Here is a 7,055-nt window from a genome sequence, read left to right on the forward strand (position 1 = left end):
CAAATTATATGGTTGAAGTGAGCTTAAAAAGTTTATGATTTTTGCAAAAGACTATGGTATGATACGATAGCAAATGAATGAGAATTGAGTAATTAATTCATTAAATTCATTTTTTATTAATCCAAACAGCCTTGTAAATTTACAATCAGGATTTACGATAATATTTCGTATATTTTAATATCTGATATCTAATTAAGAAATATATTTATTCATGTACGCTATTGTATTTACTTTTCAATGTCTGTCTATCTGTCTATCTGTTTATCTATCTATCTGTCTATCTGTCTATCTGTTTATCTATCTATCTGTCTACCTGTCTGTCTGTCTCTCTCTTCTTTTTTCGATTTTCAATCGTACATTGAACATCATTGAATGGTATCGCTTAGTTAAATCGTCGTACAGTGTAAGCGCGTCGTTGGTTAGCAAAAAAAAAGAACGTTTCGCACGTTATTTTGTTATATTCGTTGAATGGTGCTTGATTGACCAGTCTGTGTTTGGCAAACGAATACCTTTTTGAGTGCGGTAGTACGCAAGCTCCGTTTTGAGTCTCACTGAGGGAAAAAGAGAAAGAGAGATAGATAGAGAGTAAAAAAACAAAGCAAAATAGAGATATTAAGGAACTTAAGTAACACCAATGATTTACTGTTTTTTTATCTTAACAAATAAACCAAGTATCTAACTATAACAAGGTCATCGATGAAAAAAAAAAAAAAGGAGAGAAAAGAACCTACCATGTGGTTCTCTTTATTATCGTCATCGGTCAGATTTTATTTACTTCGTGCTAAGAAGAGCTAAGAGTTAGTTATAGAGAGAGAGAGAGAGAGAGAGAGAGAGGAAGAGACAGAGATATAGTGAGAGAGGAGCAAGAGAGAGAGAGAGAGAGAGAGAGAGAGGAAGAGATAAGAAAGGGCTCACACTGTTTTCTCTCGGCATGCTGAGAACAAATGGTACGTCGTAAGTTCGTACGTAAGAGGAGTTTCTAACCGGTTACTCTTTTCTTATTTACCAGTTATGTGTTCACGCGTATGTATATGTTTATGTATGTGTTAGTGAGTGCGTATGTACGTATATACGTATATGCGTATATATCTCTATGTACTTCACGAGCATTTATTTTCTCACGTAAGAAAATTCACGAAGTCTGATCTAAAGATTTCTTTTAGTTCGAGTTACCCCCTACCCACCCCCACCTCCTCCTCCAACTCCATCCTCTCCCCATCCACCATCATAGTAGAAATGTTCGATCGTTTTAAGGGGAGTTTATAACATTTGGGAAAATCGTCACCGTGGGATTCCAAGTGGGAGAAGTTTCCTCGTTTTCTTGAAACGATGAAAATGGAGGAGGAAAAGAGAAAGAGAGAGATAGATAGATAGATAGATAGAAAGAGAGAGAGAGAGAGAGAGAGAGAGAGAGAGAGAGAGTGAGAAGGAAAATGAGGGTGAGGGGAGGAAAAGGGATAAAAGTAGTAGTAACTATAGCAAGGTCGAGTATCGTCAGTCCAAGTGGTTTTCTTAAGACTTGAAAACTTTCACAGCACATATCGCGTCTGTACGATTTTCGTTGTCGTAATTCTTGAAAGAAACTTTTTCACAATTACCTCCTTTTCTTCTCATCTTTTTAGAAGTAAAAACGTTTGGTTAAATCGACGGTCTTACGTATAAGACGAATATATATATATATATATATATATATATATATATATATATACAGTATATAGATAAGTATAAGATAAGTGGTAGATTTTGTACAATAGAAAGGTTTTAACTCTGAAAGCACATTTTTATTTTCAATTAAAAATTTAGAGGGAAAGAGAGAGAGAGAGAGAGAGAGAGAGAGAGAGAGAGAGAGAGAGAGAGAGAGAGAGGAAGATGAAATTCTTAATTGGAAAAAAATGTATTCCTGCAGCTAAAATCTTTCTTTGTCTCTCTCTCTTTTTCTCTCTTTTTATCTATCTATCCATCCATGTATCTATCTATCTCTCTCTTTCTATATATATATATATGTATATTCGTACCTACATTCTGTCGCTTTTTGATTTGGCATTACTACTATAACGTGGAATTTCGGTAAAATGTAACGGTGGCATTCGTTGTGTACATATCCGTACGAATGATACATATACATACATATGTATTACCTACGTACCAACGTACGTATGTTATATACAAGTGTGTTTGCATGCGTACGCTACTCTTCATGCGCAAGAGGTGGGGTAGATGGGGGTTAAGGGAGGAAAGGGTGCATAAATGTATGCACATACGCCGGTTATACGGCGTTCTTTGCATCCATATTTCGGTTTCCGCGAATCCGGTTTACAATACGCGTGCATGCTTCTCTTTGCGTCGCTTGTGCCACGTACATTAACATAAAAAGCAACTCGAACGTTTTAGCCTTTGTATAAATACATATGTACATACACATACACACACACACATATATATATATATGTATGTATATATGTATGTATGTTTTTATGTAATAAGTACTTTGTCTATTATTTTTTGTTTTTTTTTTCAACCACTTCAAATAATTCGAATGAAATAATAGTATTATAATATTTGTAGTATTTATTTATTTAGTTATTTTTTTTTTTTTTAATATTCACATTACCGTTACGTTATTATAAATTTTATACCAATTACATTTTAATATCATTAACTTATTATCGGATATTATAAAAGGAATCATATCGAAATCAGAAAATATTCTTTTTCCTTTTTTTTTTGTTTTATCTATTATATATACATATGTATATATATTTATACTCTGTATTGTCAATTAATTATTTCATTTATTATTATATTATTAATTGTCATATTATATTGTTGATTTATAGATAATATATTACTTTTTAATAATTTGTAGGATACAGAGGCAGAAATTTTTTTTTCATTTATTAAATTTTACTCTCATTTAGATCATATATTTTTTTTGTTTTTTTTTTTTTTTTTTTTTAATATTACGTTATTAATTAAAATTATCATTTGTTATCGTATTAATATATTAACGAATTTGCGTTACCAATATACAACTTATTTGATCTTTCTAGAATTGTGTCTATAAGAAAAGTTTACATTTGGTTCGAAGAATGTTATTGTTAGGTGATATTGGTACGAGGTCACGTAGTACCGTACTAGTTTATAGAAGGCTGTCCGTACAAGCGGCAGAAGTGGAGCGTAGTTCATAAATTTCATTCCTTTTTTCGAGAAAAAGAAAAAGAGAGAAAGAGAGAGAGAGAGAGAGAGAGAGAGAGAGAGGAAAGGAAGGAAAAGAAAGAAAAAAAGGTAAAAAACAACAACGTTTGAGATATTTTGCGGTTAAGAGAAAAAGAAAAAGAGAAAAAGGAGAGAGAGAGAGAGAGAGAGAGAGAGAGAGAGAGAGAAAGAGAGAGAGGTTTATTGTTCGAATCGTGATATATATCCACCCTCTCTGATACCTACCTACCTACCTACCTATATCTCCCTTCTTCTTTTTATTGTTTGTTCTTTTCTCACTCCCCTTTAACGTGCGAATAGTCGAAGATCTTTCAGCTGGAATATTTGAAAATTTTCATTCTAGGATGTTCGTCATGTCGATAACCTTCGATAATGGATTTTCTGTTTAGTACAGTACATACACTATCTATGAGAGTCGACGAGAAAAGAGAATTGAGGGATTTTTTCCATCCTTCTCTCTCTCCCACCTCCCTTCCACTCTCTCTCTCTCTCTCTCTCTCTCTCTCTCTCTCTCTCTCTCTCTCTCTTTCTCTCTGTCTCTCTTTCTCTTTCTCTCTACTCGTCGAGTACAAAATACCGAATGTGAACTATTTTGACAATTTTCTTCTTTTCCTTTCTCTTTTTTTTTTTTTTTTTTTCATTTTGTTTTGGCTTTTGGTTTGCTTTGTTTTCCATCGTTTTTTTTTCTTTTTCTTTATTTTTTTATTTTTTTTTTTTCTTTCTAATTCTCTTTTTATCTTTTTATTTAATTCAATATAGAATCGTCGGATTTTTTTTGTCGACAAAATATATCCCGAATGTCGATAGAAATTTTTCAAACTGAATCATTAATAAATCTTCAAAAGTATTCTGTGATCTAGTTCAAGTGTTACATATATATATATATATATATATATATATATATATATTTTCTTTTTTTTTTTTCGTAGGGACTTACAAAATCGGAACCGCACTTCGCGATATTGCAATCTCGTAAGCGGCGTAAAGCGAGCTAGACAAAGGAAGAAAAAAGCGAGAGAGAGGGGGGGGGGAGGAGGGGCAGGAGAGAGGAGAAGAGAGAGAGAGAGAGAGAAAGAGAGGAAAATAAAAATGGCTTAAAAAGGAAGAAAGAGCAGAGAATGAAAAAAAAGTATGATGGGTTAGTTGGGGGTGTGTATGGGAGAGGGCGGAGTAGAGGGGCGGCAGCGGGTTGATGGTGGGATAACGAAATTCACGTGCTCGGGATTCGTACGTTACCGCATCGCGAGAGATATTTATTGACCTAAATTTCGTTCTATTTTACTTTCGAAAAATAAATATAAAAGAAAGAAAATATAACTTTCAACAAAGGAACGCATCATAGTAGGGGGAAATCTAATGTTTACGATGCATGTTAAAAGAGCCGCATTTTCGGTTACTATATCGTAAAAAAAGAGAAAAAAAGAAGAAGAACGATGCGCACGTCATCCGTGAGAAATATTATATTGAATAGTCTTTTCATAAAGTCACCACAGTAACATGGCTCTTGTTACGTATATATATATATATCTAAGCACACATTTATGTATGTACATATACAAGTATCTTTTATTTCTTTTATTTTATTTGCATATGAATAAATATATGTACGTTTTTAAAAGTTCACAAGTTTGTTTATCCCTTTTCAACTTGTATTCTTTTGTATTTACAAAGATCTTATCGATTTTTATTTGGAATGATTTTTTTTTTCTCTCTTCTTCGGATGATCATTAAAGTATTAATCCTATTAATAATTATTTAAATTATTAATTGTAAATATGTATGTATTATATATTTAATATTTTAATTATTTATTGTTGTCTTTTTTTTCGTTTTTTTTTTCTTTCTTCTTTTTCTTTTTCTCAATAATAACTTCGTTACAATCGATAAAGGATAATTTCGATATCAATCGATTTAATTGTCTCGATGGTTGGAGGATAAGGTTAATCGATTTCTAGAGGAAATTTTGCCTTAAACGAAAGATGTATCGGTAACATTGACGAATGTTACTCTTGTGCCAAATCGTAAAAGTAGACCGATTCGTTTTAGACGTCGTAGATTGGCCTATCGTCTGGTACGATCCTTCTTCCTTTCGTTTTCGACCAGCAAGGAGTAACCAACCGATAGTAGTAGATATCCTAGATCAGAAGTATTTCAATCCCAGGATCACGACCCCATTTCGCGTTAACTTTATTTCCCCTTTGGCGAGGATAGTGCGTGGATGGGAAAGAAATGCGATGTGATAAAATGAAGGATAAACGAACAAAAAAGAAAAGAAAAGTAAAAGAATTTTTATAAAATATCTACTTATATATAATATTTGCTTTTTATTAACGCATTACAAATATGCTCGAAAGTTTGATCAGTGAACTGTGTTATTGAGAGAGAAAGAGAGGGAGAGAGGGAGAGAGAGATAGAGAGAGAATTTACATTTATTTATCTAATACAAATTACAATATGAGAACTGTGAAACTAGTATAACCAATAATGAATGCGAATCATCGATGTAACTTCTCTATCTATATTCTCGAGTTACTGTAACAAGTTGTAAACCAAGCTTGTACAACACTACGTTAGCTATATTTTCTACTTTACCACTATTACATTTCGATATTGCAATTGTCGAAAAGGAGAGAGGAATTTCCATTTCTCTATAGACTTTGGTTTGGTACAATTAGAGATTCCGGGTTCGATTCTAATTATAAAATCTTGCCTTTTCAATTGGACAAAGTACGTTGTTGAAATTGAGTTGGAACTTGGAATGATAATTGAATTATATTTACTCTCACGATATATATATATATATATATATAGACATATATAAAATTCTGAATGGGTTTCTTTTTGTTCCATCTTTGCTCGCTTTTATTATTAAAAATATGTTGATATTCACGTGTCCGTCGCTATCGATGAAATATTATACGAAAAAAAAAAAGAAAAAGAAAGAAAAAACAAAAAAAAGAAAAAAAATTCTCTTAAAACATGATAAATAGAATTTTGTCGTTCATTAATAAATTCATTAAAAATAATTATCTATATTGAAATTTATATTTTAAATTTATAATTTCTACTTCATTTAAGAAAAAATTACGATTAAATTCCCTTTTGTCATAAGTTTTAGTCTATTATGGCGTATATTTTTTAATGAAAAAATATTATCAATCTCTGATTTAGATATATACTTTTGGAAGCATTTATTAAAGTGCGTCAAGATTAAGAGAGAAAGAGATTAACCAATCAAAAAATGAACTTTTTATTTAATTAAAAATTCTATTTTGTATATTACGAGTATATGGAGGAATTGTTATTACCATGTTCATTCATTTTCTGCTTTTGCTCGAATTATATTAAATTTATTTGGATCTACCATTGTCAGAATTATCCACATTGGAATGGAATGTGAATAATAATTTGTATTAGAGTAAACACGAAATATGGGAGTATTCGAGGAAATCTCTTGTTTCTATCAATTTATGCTCATTTATATATTTTTTTTTTTTTCCATTAATAATAAAACAAGAAGAAATAAAAGGAAAGAGGAAGAAAGAAGGAGATAATCAAAATTAAAGAGAAAACAGAAAACGAAAAACAAACGAAATTGAATGAATCGGCTTTCATTATATTTTATAATAATTCGTATTAGAGTAAACATGAAATATGAACCTATTCGAGAATATTTTTTCGTTTCCGTCAATTTTTTTCAGATATTTATTGTTAGGATTAACAAAAAAAAAAAAAAAAAAAATGAAAAAAAAGAGGAACATAAAGCATACAAAATATAATATTGAACGGTACAGGCTTCATTGTATTAAAAAAAAAAAAAAAAAAAAAAAAAAAAAAAA

At 31.0% G+C, this 7,055-nt stretch overlaps 1 long non-coding RNA gene across 1 annotated transcript in view; it reads left to right on the plus strand.

Moving 5' to 3' along the window:
• Nucleotides 1-4,762, plus strand: part of LOC124427167 — a 24,784-nt gene extending 20,022 nt beyond the window's left edge. Inside the window, exon 4 of the long non-coding RNA XR_006942881.1 lies at nt 4,146-4,762. This is a non-coding gene — a long non-coding RNA (uncharacterized LOC124427167). The remainder of the gene's footprint in view (nt 1-4,145) is intronic.
• The last annotated feature ends 2,293 nt before the right edge of the window (nt 4,763-7,055 follow it).

The sequence above is a fragment of the Vespa crabro genome, chromosome 9 (genome assembly GCF_910589235.1).
Source record: "Vespa crabro chromosome 9, iyVesCrab1.2, whole genome shotgun sequence".
Classification (NCBI taxonomy): domain Eukaryota; kingdom Metazoa; phylum Arthropoda; class Insecta; order Hymenoptera; family Vespidae; genus Vespa; species Vespa crabro.